The following is a 20,159-nucleotide window of genomic DNA, read 5'->3' on the forward strand; positions in this document are numbered from 1 at the left end:
ATGATGAGTGAGAATCATTGATTGGCTGCCTCCTGCACACCCCCTACTGGGGATCAAGCATAGAAATTATTATCTACAGATGAGAAAGCCAAGGCAAGGAGTCACAGGTAAGTTATCTGTCCAAGGTTACACAGGTGGTAGGTAGTGAAACCAGATCTAAAATCCAGAGTCTAGGCTCCTACCTGCTGCTCTACTCCAAGCCCTGGTGCTTTAACACCATCCTCACCTTAGGCATAAAAAAAAAAGCTTATTAATGCCTCACACCCTCAAGAGGAAGGCTAGCTTTGGCTGAGCTGCTATTTGGCACTTCTCCAGGGCAGCTAGCTTTCAATTGCCCTATTTTGGGGAAGAAGAAAGTGGGCTTTGGGCGTAGAGCATCAAGGCTTTGCGTGACAGCACAGCTGGGCCACCTTTGGGACAAAAAATGCAAACCACAGTCTTGGCTGACAAGTCAGAGAACCCAGCCATGGAGGGAAGGTCTCTTAATTTAAACAACCTGCAGTCCCTGGGTTAAGGGCCTTGAAAAGGGTGATAAGAGCAAGGCAGGGACCAAGGCTTTGGGCCCCCTACACCAGTGGTCGGCAAACTGCAGCTCGTGAGCCACATGCGGCTCTTTGGCCCCTTGAGTGTGGCTCTTCCACAAAATACCACATGCGGGCGTGCATGTACAGTGCGATTGAAACTTCGTGGCCCATGCGCAGAAGTCGGTACTTTGTGGAAGAGCCACACTCAAGGGGCCAAAGAGCCGCATGTGGCTCGAGAGCCGCAGTTTGCCGACCACTGCCCTACACCTTTTTCTAGATGCCAAAGTCAGTTCCCCACAGTCCTTCCTTTCTCTCCAAACACTCCCAGGGACGGAAGAAAGTAGAGGTTTCAGGAAGCAAACTCAGAGCCTACAAATCCCTTCCACTTTATTCTCACCTTTATTCATCCAAGTTGAGCCATGCTAGGCTACTCTCTGTTCGTCCAACTTGCCAAACTCGTTCCTACCCCAAGGACTTTGCTGTTCTCACTGCCAGGCACTTGTTTTTTACAACTATTTGCATGGCTGGCTCCTTTTCATCCTTCAAGTTGCAGGTCAATGTCACCTCCTCAGACAAGCCCTTACTGATCCCACTAAGGTGCTCCTCCCACCACACATATAGCGCAGTGTCCTGACCTTATTCATAGCATTACCAAGTTTCTTTGTGACTCTACCTATCACCTTTGATACATACTATTTATTTCTAGTCTGTCTCCCCCTACCAGGCTTTGCACTCAAGGAAGGCAGGAACAGGGTCTGTTTTATCTTCTGTCCTTGAAGCTTAAAACAGTGCTTGGCACAGAGTAGAAGCTCTATAAATATTTGCTGAATGAATACATGAAACATTATTTCTAATCGGGTTAATGAAATGACGATTATCTTCTTGAGGGTTCACCAGGATGATATGCTGTACTCTGCTATAGAGTTGTCTGCATCAGAGATATTCATGGAGTACCAGACTAGCAATTTTCCAAAGCAGAACCTAACACAATAGTAATTACAACATAGTAGCACAGCTAATATTTAATGTAGCGGTCGCCAACCAGTAGTCCACAGACCACTGGTGGCTGGTCAGTGAGGTCCGAAAGGTTGGTGACCGCTGGTTTAAGGAAACCTTTGGAGCAGCGTTCACCAACTGGTGGTCCGTGAGGTCCAAAAGGTTGGCAACTGCTGATTTAATGCACATTTATTAAGTGCCAAGAACCGTGTAAGAGGTTTTACTAGTTCAAAGCTCATAAACAAGCCTGATGCAGTAACTTGATCTTTTCTTCATTTTGCAGAGATGGACATCAAGGCTGGGAAAGCATATGTCACTTGCCTAAGGTCAAACTATAGCACTTTAGTAATGATCCATTACAGTGTAGGACCCTTAACCACTGCGCTGCCTCACCCACCACAGGACTCGTGGCAGTGGTCCATAAGACTGCAACAGCAGGACATATCTGGGAAAGTGACTCATTGTTCTCAGGAGATTCACCCAGCTGTGTCTTTCTTCCAACTTCTTCCACAAAGAACACACAGTTCCTCACAAATCCAAAAGTTCTCATTCTAATCAGATCTGTACTATGCAAGTTTGCTGATCAGGGTTGATTTTACAACTCCACATCAGTGCTGAGCAACCATTTTTGACTGAAATCACTGGTTCTCAGGCTCAGGGGTTGAACTTCATCTCCCCTGGAATTGAACCTCTCTCTCTTCATACTTAAAGCAAAGGTTCAATTACTCTTCAAGTCAAAACTACCACATCACACCTTAGAGCAGCGGTTCTCAACCTATGGGTCATGACCCCTTTGGGGGTCGAACGACCTTTTCACAGGGGTCACCTAAGACCATTGGAAAACACATATATAATTACATATTGTTTTTGTGATTAATCACTATGCTTTAATTATGTTCAATTTGTAACAATGAAAATACATCCTGCATATCAGATATTTACATTACGATTCATAACAGTAGCAAAATTACAGTTATGAAGTAGCAACGAAAATAATTTTATGGTTGGGGGTCACCACAACATGAGGAACTATATTAAAGGGTCGTGGCATTAGGAACCACTGCCTTAGAGCAACAATTGACTCCTATACTTATTACCCGTGTGCCCAAGTATAGGAGTCAATTGTTGCTCTAAGGCAGTGGTTCCTAATGCCGAGACCCTTTAATACAGTTCCTCATGTTGTGGTGACCCCCAACCATAAAATTATGGTCCCCTTCCCTTCTGCCTTCCCTTCTACCTTCCCTTCCTTTCTTTCCTTCCCTCACTCCCTCCCTCCCTTCCTTTCTGCGCCCCCCTCTCTTTTTCTTTCTTGTCTCTTTCCTTATTATTTATTTTTTCTCCTTTAAGGGGATTCTTTTTTTTTTTAACTCCAACTCATTTAACCCTCACAACCACCCCGTAGAATAGCTCCTATTATTATCCCCACTTCACATATGAGAAAACTGAGGTTTTGAGAGGTGCTATCCCTTACCTAAGGTTACCTATTAAGTAAGTAGTAGAGTAGCCCCAACCTGTGGCTCCAGAGTCTTCTTTTAATCACCAGCCTCTGCTGCCTCTCTAACCCTGATTTGACATCTGCTCAGAAGATATTGTAAGTAAGTCTATTTAGCTGTTTATGGTACCACATGAGTCATTCATTCATATTTTAAAAACCGATTGCATGGTCACGACTGGGCTGAGGGAAGTGGATGCAAGGCCCCTGGTCTCCAAATGTTTGGCTTAGGGAACTAATAAGTAAAAAGGCAATGGTGAGAAGTTTGAAACTTTCCCTTCTAAGAACAGGAACAAGCAAGGATGTCCTCTCTCAGTACTGCATTCCAACATCATAGTGATTTTCAACCTTTTTCATCTCATGGCATATATAAACTACTAAAATTCTATGGCACACCAAAAAAAAATTTTTTTTTGCCAAATTGACAAAAAAAATGGTATAATTTTTATTCATTTACACCAGACAGCTATTGTTGCATTGGCTGTTGTCATTTTTTAAATTTGACAATCTAAGAAAAAAGAGGGCAGTGCCCTCTTTAAAAAAAATTCTTGTAGCACATGGTTGAAAATTGCTGCAACATTGTACTGGAAGTCCTAGTTAACTCAATAAACAAAACAAAACAAAAAGGAAAAATAAGGTATACAGATTGGGAGAGAAGAAATATAGCTGTCTTTGTTCGCAGATGACATGATCACTTATGTAGAAAATCCTAAAGACTTGAAAACAATAAACTCCTGCAACTAATAAGCATTTATAGGCTCTGGCTGAGTAACTCAGTTGGTTAGAGTTGTCCCACTATGCCAAGGTTGCGGGTTCAATCTCCAGTAGGGCACATACCAGAAGCAACCAATGAATGCGTAAATGAAATAACAAATTGATGTTTCTCTGTGTCTCCCCACCCCTCAAAATCTATAAATAAAGATAAAATAAGCACTTACGGCAAGATTGTAAAATACAGGTTAATAATCAAAAGTCAATAATGTTCCTATATACCAACAATGAATAAGTGGAATTTGAAATTAAAAACACAAAACCATGTACCTTAACACCCTCCAAAATGAAATATTTAGGTATAAATCTAACAAAATATGTATAAGAGTTATATGAGCACCTAGCTGGTGTGGCTCAGTGGTTGACCTATGAATCAGGAAGTTATGGTTAGATTTCCAGTAGGGACATATGCCTGGGTTGTGGGCTTGATCCCATTGTGGGGCATGCAGAAGGCTGCCAATCAATGATTCTCTCTCTGGAATCAATTAAAAAATTTTTAAAGAGTTATATGGACAAACTATAAAACTATGATGAAAGATATCAAAGAAAAACTAAATAAATGGAAAGACATTCCATGTTCAAAAATAGTAAGATTCGACATTTTCAAACTATGAGTTCTTCCCAACTTGATCTACAGATGCAAGACAATCCCAGTGAAACTCACAGCAAGTTATTTTAAGAGGAAAAAGACCCAGAATAGTCAACACAATATTAAAGGAGGACAGTCAGAGGACTGACACTACCTGACTTCAAGACTTACTATAAAGCTACAGTAATCAAGTATTAATGAAAGAATGAGCAAATAGAACACTGGAACAGAATAAAAAGCCCAGAAGCAGATACACATAAATATAGTCAATTCTTCTTTGACTGAGAAGCAAAGGCAATGCTAATGAAGCAAATTAATATTTCAACAAATGGTGTTGGAACAAGTGGACATCTATGTACAAAAAAAATGAATCTGGACATAGATAGACCTTACATCTTTCACAAAAGTTAACTCAAAATGTTTCATAGTCCTAAATGTAAAGTGGAAAACTAAAAAACTAGATGATAACATGGGAGAAAACCTAGATGACCTTGGGCAGAGCTATGACTCCATGAAAGAAAGAATTGATAAGTAGACTTCATTAAAATTAAGAACTACTCTGTGAAAGACAATGTCAAGAGAATGAGAAAACAAACTACAGGCTGGAAGAAAATATTTGCAAAAGACACATCTGATAAAGGACTGTTATTCAAAATATCCAAAGAACTCTTATAATTTAACAAGGAAAAAAACAATCCAATTTAAAAATGGGCCAAAGACATTAACCAACATCTCACCAAAAAAGATTTACAGATGGCAAATAAGCATATGAAAAGATGCTCCACATCATACTTCATCAGGAAAATGCAAATTAAAACATTAATGAGCTACCACTACCCACCTTTTAGAATGCCCCAAATCCAGAACACTGACAACACCAAATGCTGACGAGGGGGTGGAGCAACTGGAACTCTCATTCACTGCTGGTGGGAATGCCAAATGGTACAGAAACTCTGGAAGAAAGTTTGATAATTTCTTACAAGCCTAAACATACTCATGCTATGATCCAGCAAATCAAGCTCCTTGATATGTACCCAAATGAGTTGAATACTATGTCAACACAAAAACCTGCACACAGATGTTGATAGCAGCTTTATTCGTAATTGCCAAAACTTGGAAGCAACCAAGATGTCATTCAGTAGGTGAATGGATAAACTGTGGTGCATTCTGACAAAGAAAGAAAATGAGCTTTCAAGCCATGAAATGACATGGTAGAACCTTAAATGTTTATCACTAAGTGAAAGAAGCCAATCTAAAAAAACTACAAAGTGTATCTTTACATATTCTTGAAAAGATAAAACTTTGGAGACAGTAAGAAGATTGGTGGCTGCCAGGAGTTGAGGGGAAGAGGGATGAATACGTGGAGCACACAGGATTTTTAGGGCAGTGAAAATATTCTGTATGATACCATAATGGTGGATACATGTCAATACACATTTGTCCAAACTTATAGAATGTACAACATCAAGAGTGAGTTGCAATGTAAACTATAAACTCCGGGCGATAACGATGTGTCAACTCAGGTTCATCAATTGTAATAAATGTACCACTGTGGTGGTGGATGTTAATAATGGGGGAGGCAGAGGCGGGCTAGAAGAAAGAGTTATATGGACAAACTATAAAACTATGAGTTCTTCCCAACTTGATCTACAGATTCAAGACAATCCCAGTGAAACTGGGGGGGGGGGGGGGGGGGGGGGGGGGAATGGGGATATATGTAATACTTTAAACAATAAAGATTTAAAAAAATAATGGGGGAGGCTATGCATTAGTGGGGATATATGGGGGATCTCTATAACTTCCCTTCAATTTTGCTATGAACTTAAAATTACTCTAAAAAGTGAAGCTGTTTTTTTTATTTTTAAAAAGCAGGCTAACAAAATAAGACACCAATGAAAAGGCTCATATTATACTGAAATAACAAATATTCATAATTTAAAAAAATTGAACTTTATGTAAAATAAGGGTTTTTAAAAAATTTAGATTCCCCCTCACTCCCCACATCTGTATTGGGTCTAACAAAGATTTGAGAGGATTCCATGAGTTATGCCAACTACCTGCAATGGCTGGCACATGGTGAGTGCCCAATAAATGTTACATATTACATGTATACCTTGGTTTTTTAATCCTCACCAGAGGACATTTTTTCCATTGATTTTCAGACAGAGTGGAAGGGAGGGAGGAAGGGGGAAAGGGGTAAAAGAGAAAGGGAGGGAAGGGGGAGAGAGAAAGAGAGAGGAAGGGAAAGAGAGGTAGAGAGAGAGTGAGGAACATCCATGAGAGAGAGACACATCGATTGGTTGCCTCCCGCACATATCCAGAATCAAACCCATGACACTTCGGTCCATGAGTATACACCAGCGGTTCTCAACCTGTGGGTCGCGACCCCTTTGGGGGGTCAAATGACCCTTTCACAGGGGTCGCCTAAGACCATCGGAAAACACACATATAATTACATATTGTTTTTGTGATTAATCACTATGCTTTAATTATGTTCAATTTGTAACAATGAAATTGGGGGTCACCACAACATGAGGAACTGTATTAAAGGGTCGCGGCATTAGGAAGGTTGAGAACCACTGGTCTACACCATAACCACTGAACAACACTGGCCAGCCAGGTATACCTTGTTTTATTGTGCTTCACTTTCCTGCATTTCACAGTTGTTACTGTTTTTACAAATTGAAGGCAAGACCCTCCATCAGCACCATTAGGAATTAGCTTTACTGTGGTGATCTGGAACCAAACCCAAAATATTTCCAAGGTATGGTTTATTGTTTCTAGCACCCTGGACAGCATCTGACACAAAGTAGGCACTTGCTGGCCCTAGGGGATCCAGCCACCTGCAGAAAGAAGCCAGTCTAAGGGAGGAAAGGACCTGCAAGGCCTTGGCAGCCAATGGGATTATTCAATAGGCAGGCAAGCAGGTAAACAAACCTGCCTGAAGAAACCAGTTCTGCAACCTTCCTCTGGCTGCTCTAGGCCCAGGTCCCAGAGCCTGTCTCAAAACTTTGATCTAGGACAGTGATGGCGAACCTATGACACGCGTGTCAGAGGTGACACCCGAACTCATTTTTTGGTTGATTTTTCTTTGTTAAATGGCATTTAAATATATAAAATAAATATCAAAAATATAAGTCTTTGTTTTATCCCGGTTGCAAATATCAAAAAATTTCTATATGTGACACGGCACCAGAGTTAAGTTAGGGTTTTTCAAAATGCTGACACGCCGAGCTCAAAAGGTTCGCCATCACTGATCTAGGAGGTTTAATTGTTTCCCATTTAGATACAATTCAAAAGACTTTAGAGCTGTGTCCCTCACAAGCTTGCTTCCAGCACTTCAGGTTGGTGGCCAGTTGCTTTGCCACATTCCATGGATCACTTCCTACAAATGCTGAGAGGAGAGCCCCTTGTGATGGCTAGATTGGTAAATGGATTTGTGTGCTTGCAAATATTTACTGAACACGCCTGTGATCATATTTTTGTTCTACTAGGAGAGACAATTGGGAAAATTTTTGATTTCCCAGCCTTCTTTGTAGTTAAGAATGGTCATGTAACTTTACATGGCCAATGACACATAAAGGGGAGTGAGTCTGTTGGCATTATAATTCTTGACTAAATAGACAACGCTTTGCTCCAGGTATTGCAGGAAGGAGTTCTTTGGAAAAGGTGAAGTGCTACTGCTAATGATGGGTACTGTTCTGAAATGGAGGTGGCATAGCCTTCAGGGGCATTGAGTTCCCCTGAGTCTACTACACAGACTGATAAAAATAGCTGGCATCCATTCATGTCACTACCTGCTGCGCACTGTTTTAAATGCAATACAAATGTTAACTCATTTCCTCCTCAGCAAAGGACCAAAAGGCAGGTATTATTATCTCCATTTACAATAACAGAAGTCAAGTACACAAAGTAAGCACCTTGCCCAACATGGATTTTAAGTGGCAGAGGGGATATTAGAACCCAAGTGGTCAGACTCTCTGAGACTCTTCATTGTTAGCTACACTTATAAGTATGAGCCCAGGCCAGTCCTGGAAAATAACCAAAGCCATCCCTGCCACACATTGAGCATTTACTATGTGGCAACCCTGGAACTAAGTGCAGTCAGTGTGTGTGTTACTGTGTCCAGTGCAAAGGAAATAGGTGACAGGACTTGTCACATGATTGGTAAGAACTGTGGAGACTAAAGGGGCCTCCACCAGACACCAGATCATGACTCATGGAAACAGGTTGCAGGTCAATTTTCTTTCATTATTAACCACAGTAAATCACCCGCTCTCAAGGACATTCTTGTCCTCTCCTTGGCCACATGTGATAAAGGCCATATGTACCTTACCACAGAGAAAAGCAGGGCATGGAAGGAAACAGAGCTGAGAATCAAGGCCATGATCCCTCCTCCCTTGTTTTAGCCTCACAGACCTTCCCTGGGCTCTGGAAGAAGCCACTCAGCTGGATAAAGAGAGAGCTCCAAGATGTGCTGTTAAATAAATAATAAAAATTTTAAAAAGCAAAGTGCAGGACAGGGTGTGGAATAGGCTACATTTTGTATAAGGAGGGGAAGATAAAAATAGATAATAGATATTTGTGGGTTTTTTTTTAAACCTTAGAAGGATATGCCAGAAACTAATACAAATGATTACTCAAGAGGAACAAGGTGGGCAGGGGAAGGGATAAGAGAGACCTGCCAGTGTGTACGTCTATACACATGCACGTGCATAGGCACACACAGAGAATTGATTTTTGAAGCACATTAATGCATTACCTATTTTTAAAAAAGTATCACAAGTAAAAACAAAGCAGGGGTAATGGCAGAGGGTCAGAGAAGGCTTGTGATGGTAGACCTGAATGCATCCATCTGTGGGACTGTAGGATATTGTCCAAATCTCCCACTGGCCTGTGGATTCCTGACGGCAGGCCTAGACCTGCTCTGGCTGCCAGCCAGATGCCAGCACGCAGCTAGTGACTGAGAAATGTTTAAAATGAACGTGAGTAGATGCACCAAGCAACCCACCTAGGCTTGTACCTCAGCTTGCAGCTGGGTTCTGTTTCCATGAAATAAAACTAATGGTTGAGGAGGAAGAGAACACAGCCACCAGTGCAAGAAAAGTGCTCTAAGAAATAGTGCTGAAAGAAAGTGTGCACTGCAGGGATCAGCAAACTTTTTCTGTAAAGGGCCAGAAAGTAAATATTTTAAGTTTGGGGGCCATATGGTCTTGGTTGCAACCACTCAACTCTGCTATTATAGTGTGAAAGCAGCCACAGATAATACATAACTGAGCGAGCATGGATGGTTGTGCCCCAATAAAACTTTATTCATGGATACTAAAACCTAAAGTTCATACAATTTTACATGCCATGAAATACTTTTTTTAACCACTAAAAAATGCAAACACTATTCTTAGTTCCTGGACCATACAAAAATAGGCAACATGGCACTATGTTGATGTATTTGATGTATGTAGACACTTTCTAAAAGGAGACAGGTCACAGTGGCTGCTTCAATGGAGGGTTCAGGGATGGGAAGGAAGTTGACTTTTTTTACTTTTAAATAATGTACCATGTGCAAATTAATAAAATATTGTTTGAAAGTTAGTACTAAAGAGAGAAAGGAGGCTGTGTATGAAGAGCCCAAGCTCTGGAGTAAGAGACCAGGGCCAAAATCCCAACTCTCTTCCTCACTTGCTGTGCATCCAACAGGCAAGTTGTTTTACCCGTCTGAGCCTTAGCACTTTGGGGATTGGTAGTGGCCTCATGAGCTGTCGTGAGGATTCCATGGGTTAATCCTTTTGTACTTTGTCAGGCACCTGGACTGTGCTGGCTATTGTTATCTTTCTTATTAAGTCATTCATGGGAAAAAGTCCTTCGAAGGGAAGCCTGAAACATAACTGCAGCAATGAAATTCCCCTTGAAAGCCCGCCCAGTTCCACAGCAAGTCATCCATCTGTCCACATAATAGATGCCTCATGACCTGGGGAAGCTCATTTGTATTAGCAACCACATTCCACAGAGATGCATCCTGGAGCCATGACTGCACATCCTGTTCAACGGAGCTGCTCCCTAAGCCTGGGTCTACTCCTGACTGTCACACTGCAGGGCCATGCACTCATGAGATCATTAAGTGGCCATTTATTAAACACCTACTGTATGCAAGGACAAGCAGGTAGACATTCCTCTGGACCTCACTGTGGAGGCTGCAGGTACAAACATGAGCTTCTTTTAAAATAATTGTTGGGACCACAAAGTAGATTCTTTGGTTGTATGTTCCCATAAATCTCGTATTTCACTGTGTGTTTACTCATTTGACAAATATTTACTGATCTCCTAAAGGCCAGGCACTGTTCTAGGCACTCAGTCTTAACAAGGACCCTCATTCTCTGAACTTTAAAACCTGCCAGAAAGGAACCTGGGGAATGAATCACAATTTCTTCTGTGTCCTCTGTGCTCAGCTCAAGCCATGGCCAGCAAATATCCAACATTAACTGGGTCAAATTACTGAGCATGGAGGACATCTAGTATCTGGGCCTATCTGGTGTCTCTGCCCCAACTTTTGGTGACAGCAGTCCACTTTTCCTGGGGATAACCATTCCTCCTATCTGTGGGGGACCCTGACCATTCACATGATCCAAGCTAGGCCAATCAGTTGCTCGACCTGAAGAATTTGAATTTCAAACTGCTAATAAAAATAATAATGGTAACAGCAGCAGCAGTAAAATAAAAATAGCAATTAATATTTATCTAACCATATACTTTGTATAAGGTACTATTCTATATGTCTCAAGTATCTATCAATTTATTTCATCTCATAGCAAGTCTGTTCTTAGCCCTGTCTGAAAAACTGAGGCACAGAAAGGCTGGGAAACTTCTGAATAAGTGCTGAGGTTGGAATGGATGGCCAAGAGGCCAGCTACAGAGTCAGAGCTCCTCACTACTACCCTCCACTGCCTCCTCCACCCCAGGATGGCAGGGCCCTAAGGACGTGGCCCTGAATATCCCATTTGAGATGCCCGGAGCTGCTCTTAAGCTTTACTTTTGCTGCAGGGGGGCCACACTGGTTTCTGGTGCTTGCAGCCCAAGCAACCTGATCAATAAACTAGGACTACTTACTTGGTTTCACACGTTCTGCAAGAGAAACCTGCAGTACTTCCAAATGCTACAGGGCAGGGACAGCTTATAAACATTTTAGGAGGTAGAATCAGTGGTCAGGGCATTTGGGGGCAGCCTGCATCTGCAAGAAAAGCCATCTTTCCACCTGGGGAGGGAAACCCAATAGGAGACTGACAGCAGGAGGGAGAGCCCAGGAGATACACTAGCGGCCCACCCCAGAGGGCTACTGCTGGCACTTGGGTGGAACAATCCTTTGTTACTATACCAATCCTCTGCATTGGGGGGACATTTACTATCCTTGGCCCCCAGGTCCTAAACTCCTGTAGTGCTCCCTCTCCTTCACTGTGAGACCAAACCGTCCCACATGTCTCCTAGGGGGTGGTATCCAGTGGCTGCATCCCTAACCCCCACACCAAGCTCCATGTTTGGCAGCCCCTGTCAAGCACTTTCCTAACTTAGATTCTGGCCCCAGGCTGGGTTCTTTGATTTTCTATTAGCTGTTTTAAGTCCCACAACATTCAAGTTTTAATTACTTATTAACACCCACTGAGCCTTTGCTCTTCCTCACAGCCACCAATGAAGTGGGCACCATGACCAATATCGCTCCCCTTTTACAGATGAGGAAACTGAGCCCCAACAGGCTGCGTGACTTGCTAGCAGGTAGGAAAGCCTCGATTTGGGTAGTCTCTTCAGAGTGTGGAGGGATTGGGGGTTATGACCAGTGTCTAGGGCTTTTCTGCTTGGCCCTGGAGATGGTCTGCTTCCCCTCTGCATTCAGCTTTAAACCTCACCACTGCCATAGGTCTCATCAGAAAGCCCTCCTCGATACCTAGGTCAGGCTCTGCATTCCACAGATTAACATGCTCTCCAACCACCTGTACTTTTTCCTTTAAAGAACTCATCACAGTGGCAATCAGTGCTTGTAAAGGTATTTGTCAAGTGTCTGAGTCTCTTGCCTCCCCTTCAGACTGTCAACTCCATGAGGGAGCATTGCTTAATGATGTGCTTGTGTCTGGTGGCCCAGACCTGGCACCATGTGGGCACTATGAATATTTGCTGAGTAACAAATCAACTACTTTTTTTAAAATTCACATTTAAAACTAGAACAGCGAAGCACTGGTTCTTAAAAAAAATGAAACCCGAGTGAAGGCCTGGCCTAGAATCAAGGGAAACAAAGAGATCAGTAGAGTCACCTGAGCATTTAAATGGTGGAACTGAGGAAGGGGGGATGCACCACTGGGTGACAGAACAGAGGGAAGAGAGTCTGTGATGGCACAATCATGGAAACTTAAAAGTTAGCATTAAAAATAAATGCTGGAGAAACAAGAGCATTAAAGTAAACACCAATTATTCTGCCTAGAATTTCTACTCCTGCAGTTCATCTCACACCCTCCCAACAACACTAAGGCTAACTAAGAGCACAGGGAATGGCGAACAGGACTGTCTGTGTTCAAATCTCACCTCTGCCGAGAATAACTACATACGGTCTTGGGTGTGTGTGTATGTTAATTAACCACTGTGCATCAGGAAATGGGGATCAGTGGGATCTAGGTCATGATGTTGTTGTAAAATGAGTTCACCCATGAATACTGCCAGGCATACAGTAAGCACTCAATAAAGACAAGCTGTTACCACAATATCACTGCTCTTCAGTCCCTATAACCAAGAGAATGGGAAGGCCACTTTGCCAGTGGGCCATACTTGTCCTATGATTTCCTACCACTGATGCCTAAGCTGCCCTCTCTATTCGTTGCTGAACTTGGATTTTGAGCCAACAAAACAGTCCCTTGTTTATCTCGGGTAATCTAAAGTGAGTTCTGACACTCAGAAGCAAGCATTCCAATATAACATCAATGTCCAGTCATTCGAGATGCCAACCACACATCTTACAGCACAGAAAAAAAGGTACAAAGAGGTTGCATCAAATTGTAGAGTTTTTCCTCCCACACACTCAAGAATGCACCTAACCCTCTCACAACCCCCTGGACCCCTGCAATATGGACAAGTAATTTAAATAGAACAGATGTCCAGCATTCCACTTCATAAACATTGGCTCTGGTGTGAATGTGAGATGAGAGTCAAGCATATGTATTCCCTCAGGCAGGCTAAGTTCTTCACCATGGAGTAGCTCACCACTCTGAGTGGTGTCCTATTATTCCAAGACACACATTTTTCAGACAGCATGGCCTCTAAAGGCAAACCAATTCCTTTGGCAGGTGCTTATCAGAAGAAAGAATACGTTTTGAACCTGGGGAGAGGGGGAACTGACTATATGGGGTAATATTTACTTTTTCTTGCCACCTAATACATATTCTCCCTTTTTTCTTTAATAACTGAACTCCTATATGTTAGCCAGAAAAATGCTGATGTGAGTGAAGGCTACATTTCCCACCCTCCCTTGCGGTCAGATGTGGTCACGTTCAGACCAATGGCATGGGAGTGGGACAGGTTGTACTACTTCTGAGTCACCCTTTGGAAGTGTGATAGAATTCAGGAGCTTGATTAATAGGGGGTTACCTCTTTATTTTCAATGACCTCTAATTGCAATTCAGCACTTCCATAGGCAAACCACAATAGTCTTCACAACACCTATGAATTTCTCACCAACAGAAATCACAGGTTTTTAAAATAATAACATTACACAGTTCTTACAAACATCTCAAAATAGTATTCACACCCTTTAGTACTTTGAAATTATGTAGTTATAAAATTATGTCACTGAATTCTGCCATTTCTATGTCACAAATTTATCTTAATATGTTAAAAACTATATTTCAACACAATTGGTAATTCCATGTGTTTTATTAATTTAAAAATATGATTTTGTGAAATAGATGTCAAAGAGTCCATGGCACACAAATATTAAGAAACTGTTCTGTTCTTCGAAAGTTAAACATTGTTACCACGTGACCCAGCAATTCTACTCTTAGGTACATATCCAAGAAAACTGAAAAATATGTTTACACGAAAACTTGCACACAAACAGTATTATTCATAATAATAAAAAAGTGAAAGCAATCCAAAAGTCTATCAATTGATGAGTGGCTAAATAAAAAGTGGTATAGCCATACAATGTAGTATCATTCAGCCATAGAAAGGAATAAAAAGGAAACATGTTACAACATATGGATGAACCTTGAAAACATTATGCTAAATGAAAGAAGCCAGACACAAAAAGGCCAAACATTGCACTATTCAGTTTAAATGAAATGTCCAGAAGAGGCAACTCAATAGAGACAGAAAGTAGATTAGTAGTTGCCAGGGGCTGAGAGGAGGGAGAAATGGGAAATGAGTGCAGGGCTTCTTTTTGGCATGATGAAAATGTTCTGTAATTAGATTTTGCACAACCTTGTGAGTGCACTAAAAATTATCTGTAAAAAAACAAACAAACACACAAAAAAACTCCTACCTTAAGAGAAAGGCGGGTGGTGCCCCTTCTCCCATATTCTCCCTTTCCATGGAGCAGGACGCATGCAATTTAATAGCGGAGAGTCATTTGGGACCATACATGGGGCCAACATCCCAGCAATGGGACAATAAGATGGCAGGATCCTGGATCCCCAACATTATCAGCCCTGGGCTGCTCACTCTTAAACGACTTCATGAGAGAGAAATCAACTGCTTTCTCACTTATACCACTGCTAATATGGGTCTGTCATAGCAGCCAAACCTATATTCAGCTTACTAGTATACCCAACATCCTCTTAAAAGATGATTAAAGGTGATCTCACTCTACAGTTTTTGTTTTACCCAATGTGGCTGAAGCTAACTCTTCTATGAAATGCACCCCCACATATCTGAGTGTCCCCTCTCCTGCAGGAGAGGAGGGTTCAGCCACCTTGGCTGTCAGGCCAGCTTGGTGACTTTTTCATTCCCCGCCCCTCAACGTCCCCCTCCACCTGGTTCCTACCCTCACACAGGCCTTCACCACCCTATTGTCTATGTCTATAGGTAATGCATACATGCATGTTAAGATCTTTGGCTAATCATTTCCCACTCCATCACCCTTCCCTCTGAGATCTGTCAGTCTGTTCCATGTTTCCATGTCTCTGATTCTATTTTATTCACCAGTTTATTTTGTTCATTAGATGTCTTGGTTTTTTTATTTTTATTTTGGATTCAATTGTTGATAGATATGTATTTATTGTCATTTTAATGTTCATATTTTTCTTCTCCTTCTCCCCCTTCTTAAAGAATACCGTTCAACATTTCATACAATGCTAGTTTGGTGGTGATGAACTCCTTTAGTTTTTTCTTGTCAATGAATCTCTTTATCTAACCTTAAATGATAGTTTTGCTGGGTAGAGTAATCTTGGTTATAGGTCTTTGCTATTCATCACTTTAAATATTTCTTGCCATGCCCTGCAAAGTTTCTGTTGAGAAATCAGTTGACGGTTATATGGGTGCTCCCTTGTAGATAACTAACTGCTTTTCTCTTGCTGCTTTTAAGATTCTCTCTTTGCCGAACCGGTTTGGCTCAGTGGATAGAGCGTCGGCCTGCGGACTCAAGGGTCCCGGGTTTGATTCCGGTCAAGGGCATGTGCCTTGGTTGCAGGTACATCCCCAGTGCGGGGTGTGCAGGAGGCAGTTGATCGATCTCTCTCATCGATGTTTCTAACTCTCTATCCCTCTCCCTTCTTCTCTGTAAAAAATCAATAAAATATTTAAAAAAAAAAAAAAAAAAAGATTCTCTCTTTGTGCCCTAGCTGGTTTGGCTCAGTAGATAGAGCATCGGCCTACGGACTGGAGGGTTCTGGGTTCAATTCTGGTCAAGGGCACATGCCTGGGGGCGTGCAGGAGGCAGCCAATCAATGATTCTCCCTCATCATCGATGTTTCTCTCTCTCTCTCCCTCTCATCTCTGAAATCAATTTAAAAAAAAATGTTTGTTTTTTTGTGTTTTTGTTTTTTTTTTTAAAAAAAGAACCTCTCTTTGTCTTAACTCTGCTCTGAGAGGCTCACTGTGGCTTTAAGAGAAAAGAAAGTAACCCAGAAAAAGGCTTCCAACTGCAGGATCCTTGATGGACAGCAGGGATTCGGGATGGTGTCAGCAGTATGGGATAGATAGTTCCTTGGAAGTATTCAAATAGTCAAGTGTTAAACATTTGACCTTAGCTTCCTACTCCCTTGGCCTCCTTAAATGAGTAACAGGCTAATTAAAAAAATGTATGTTAATTGCTGTACTCTAGTTAACGTGGTAAAGTTTTTATTACTAGGAGATGTACCATCTCAACTGGCCCCAAGACTCCAAAGGGAAGGTCACTTTGGCATCATTAATACCAAAGAGCCCATAAAAATATGGTTGAAGCATTATTTCCTTCAATCTACCAGTAAAACTTTCGCTTTGAAATTTCACTGCCAGGCTTTAAAAACTTCTGGTCATTGTTCCCTGCTCCAGTTCAATGACAGGCTAACCATAATTTTAAATGAGTAAACCATTCCACTTTCATCACATTCACTAAATAAAGGTGTGTGTTTTTGTGTTGTTATTTTTAATTTTATTATCTAGTATGTACTAGGTCTGTGATTAGAGGAAAAAGCAACAGGCTTGGGCTTGACCTCCTGGGACTCTCAGCCCAGTGGGGAAGACAGATATTAAAGACATCAAGGCAACTGTAACATATAATTAAATTTTATAACTGCTCTGAAGGTTTGCCAGGAAAGAATAACAGGGCCAAGTTTAGATTCAGGATGGTCCAGAAGGGCCTCTTAAAAGATTTGATATTTAAGCTGGGATCTGAGGGATGAGAAGACGAGGAGAAAAGCCATTAGGAAAAGCATTTTAAGCACAAGGAAGAGCACATACAAAGACTGTGAGGTAGGAAAAATCTTGGCTTGTTTGAGAAACTAAATAAAAACTGGCTGGCAGGGGCTGCATCATGGGGCCACAGTAAAGTGTTGTTATTTTTTTGTTTTTTGAGAGAGATGGAAGGGAGTTGGAGAGATAGAGAAACAATGACATGAGAGACACATTGATTGGTTGCTTCCCACATGCACCCCGATCAGCGCCTGGGCCAGGGCCTGAGCCTGCAACCGAGGCATGTACTCCTGACCAGAATAGAACCCAGGACCCTTTAGTCTGCAGGCTGAGGCTCTATCCCTGAGCCAAACCAGGTAGGGCCACAATAAGGATTTTGAATGTTATTTTAAGTACAGGAGTATATTAGCAGATAACCGTTATTTGTTCCCCACTGGTATCCATTGTCTCTTCTACAAAACACTTTATTTTCACTTGGGGCCCAAATAACCCCCACTTTCAGACCATGAGATGTCAATGGAGTTCCAGCCCAGACATGGGACTAATTGCCTATCAAAGCCTCACGCCCTCCCCTGGTCATAGTGATGGTAATACTTGTGCACAGTCAACTTCAGAACTTTTGTATACATTTCCACATACAAAAAAGGGCTCTCTCCCTCTTCTTCCACTGAGCTTAAGCTTCATACTTTGAGGCTACAATTGTTGCAATCAGCTAGTAACTATCAGAGAACAATTTGAGACTGGAACTGTTATAAATATATATTTGAGTCTTTGTCCCCAGTTGCTGACACAGAGCTTCTAAAATCCTTGGAATTTCCTGAATGACAGGAGTGATAGGAACATCTTCTGTTGTTCATAACAAACCCCTTTTCAACCATACCTGAGTTTATGCTACTGAGGTGAACCTTGGCTGAGAGGTTCTTAGAGAGTTTCAGGATCGGTTTCTACACAGACCAAGGCAAGATTAAAGGTTTGGATCCGTCAGCCCCACCCCTGGACCTACAGGAGGGGAGAGGGACTATAGATTGAGTTAATTACAAATGGTCAATGATTTAATCAATCATGCTCACATAACAAAATCTCATAAAACCCTAAACAGCACTGACTGGTTTGGCTCAGTGGATAAAGCATCGGCTTGCAGACTGAAGGGTCCCAGGTTCGATTCCAGTCAAGGGCATGTACCTTGGTTGCGGGCACATCCCCAGTAGGGGTGTGCAGGAGGCAGCTGATTGATGTTTCTCTCTCATCGATGTTTCTAGCTCTCTATCTCTCTCCCTTCCTCTCTGTAATAAATCAATAAAATATATATATATTTTTAAAATGTCATGGAAAATATTCATTCGATAAATAGTTCTTTTGCTTCAATGGGTGCAAATATTGAATCACCATCAGGATATGGGCCATACTGTTTTAGAATACACAGACAAGTTTATCACTGTATTGGAACTTTACATCCTTTGGATGGTGTTTTTCAAAGTTTGCTCAACTCTGTATTTTAAATACAGCCAAAGCAATGAGTAAAAGATTAGCAATGCCAGAAAACCAAGCTTACTCAGAAAGACTCATGATCAATGTCAACAACCTCATGCATGAAATACATGAATTAACAAAACTGTACAAGATGCTACATGAGGTAGAAAAGGAAGGCCAATCTGAAGCAGCAGCGAAAGGTATTCCTCCTACAGAAGTAACAATGGTGATTAAATATGATCATAATAGTGATCTGGGTAGATATAATTATCCCCGTATAACCGAAGTTGCCGTCATATTCAGAAACGAAGGAGAACTTCCTTTTGAAAGAGACTTATTCATTCATTGTAAAGCAGATCTCAATAATCCTACTGCCACTACAATGAAACAAATCAGTAACCTGTTTCCTACATTAGATGCAATGACATCCTATTCTTTTTCCATATGGTGAAAAAGGCTGGGGAACAGATATTGCATTAAGACTCAGAGACAACAGTGTAATCAGCAATAATACTAGACAAAATGTAAGGACAGGAGTCACACAAATGCAGTATTACGGATTTCATCTCTCCATCCGGGACACGTTCAATCCTATTTTAAATGCAGGAAAATTAACTCAACATATAGTGTTGATTCATATTCAAAAATGGAAGCCAATTGGATAAATTTCATTAAAGCAAACCAATTTAAGTTGAGAGTTGAAAAATATAGTAGTTTGATAGATTATCTCACAGCTAGATCTGAAAATGACAATGTGCTGATTGGAAAAATTATAATACTTCCATTGTCTTTTGAAGGTAGTCCCAGAAATATGCAGCAGTGATATTAGGATGCTATGGCAATTGTAACAAAGTATGGCAAGCCTGATTTATTTGTAACCATGATGTGCAACCCAAAATGGGCAGATATTATAAATCATTTAAAACGCTGGCAAAAAGTTGAAAACAGACCTGACTTGGTAGCCAGGGTTTTTAAGATTAAGCTGAATGCTCTTTTAAATGATATATATAAATTCGATTTATTTGGCAAGTAGATGCAATCATCATGCTACTGAGAAATCTTAATAGTAAATGAGGTCTTTGTAATGGTACCAGATTTGTTATCACAATATTGAGACCTAACATAATCAAGGCTGAAGTATTAACAGGATCTGCGGAAGGAAAGGTTGTTCTGATCCCAAGAATTGATTTGTCCCCATCTGACACTGGCTTCCCATTTAAATTAATTCGAAGACAGTTTCCCGTGATGCCAGCATTTGTGATGACTATTAATAAATCACAAGGACAAACTCTAGACAAAGTAGGAATATTCCTACCTGAACCTGTTTTCAGACATGGTCAGTTATATGTTGCTTTCTCTCAAGTTCGAAGAGCATGTGATGTTAAAGTTGTAAATACTTCATCACAAGGGAAATTAGTCAAGCACTCTGAAAGTGTTTTTACTCTTAATGTTGTAT

At 41.3% G+C, this 20,159-nt stretch overlaps 1 protein-coding gene across 9 annotated transcripts in view; it reads right to left on the reverse strand.

Moving 5' to 3' along the window:
• Nucleotides 1-20,159, reverse strand: part of SIPA1L3 (signal induced proliferation associated 1 like 3) — a 306,933-nt gene that overhangs the window by 245,452 nt on the left and 41,322 nt on the right. For 2 of the 9 annotated variants that reach the window (XM_070398652.1, XM_070398653.1), the window contains exon 2: nt 5,214-5,325. The exons of the other annotated variants lie outside the window; for them this stretch is intronic. The gene's annotated coding sequence lies outside the window, so the exon portion shown is untranslated. The remainder of the gene's footprint in view (nt 1-5,213; nt 5,326-20,159) is intronic. 9 annotated transcript variants of the gene reach the window in all.

Source organism: Myotis yumanensis, unplaced genomic scaffold, assembly GCF_028538775.1.
Source record: "Myotis yumanensis isolate MYYU_CA2020_CCGP unplaced genomic scaffold, mMyoYum1.0.hap1 SCAF_18, whole genome shotgun sequence".
Taxonomy (NCBI): domain Eukaryota; kingdom Metazoa; phylum Chordata; class Mammalia; order Chiroptera; family Vespertilionidae; genus Myotis; species Myotis yumanensis.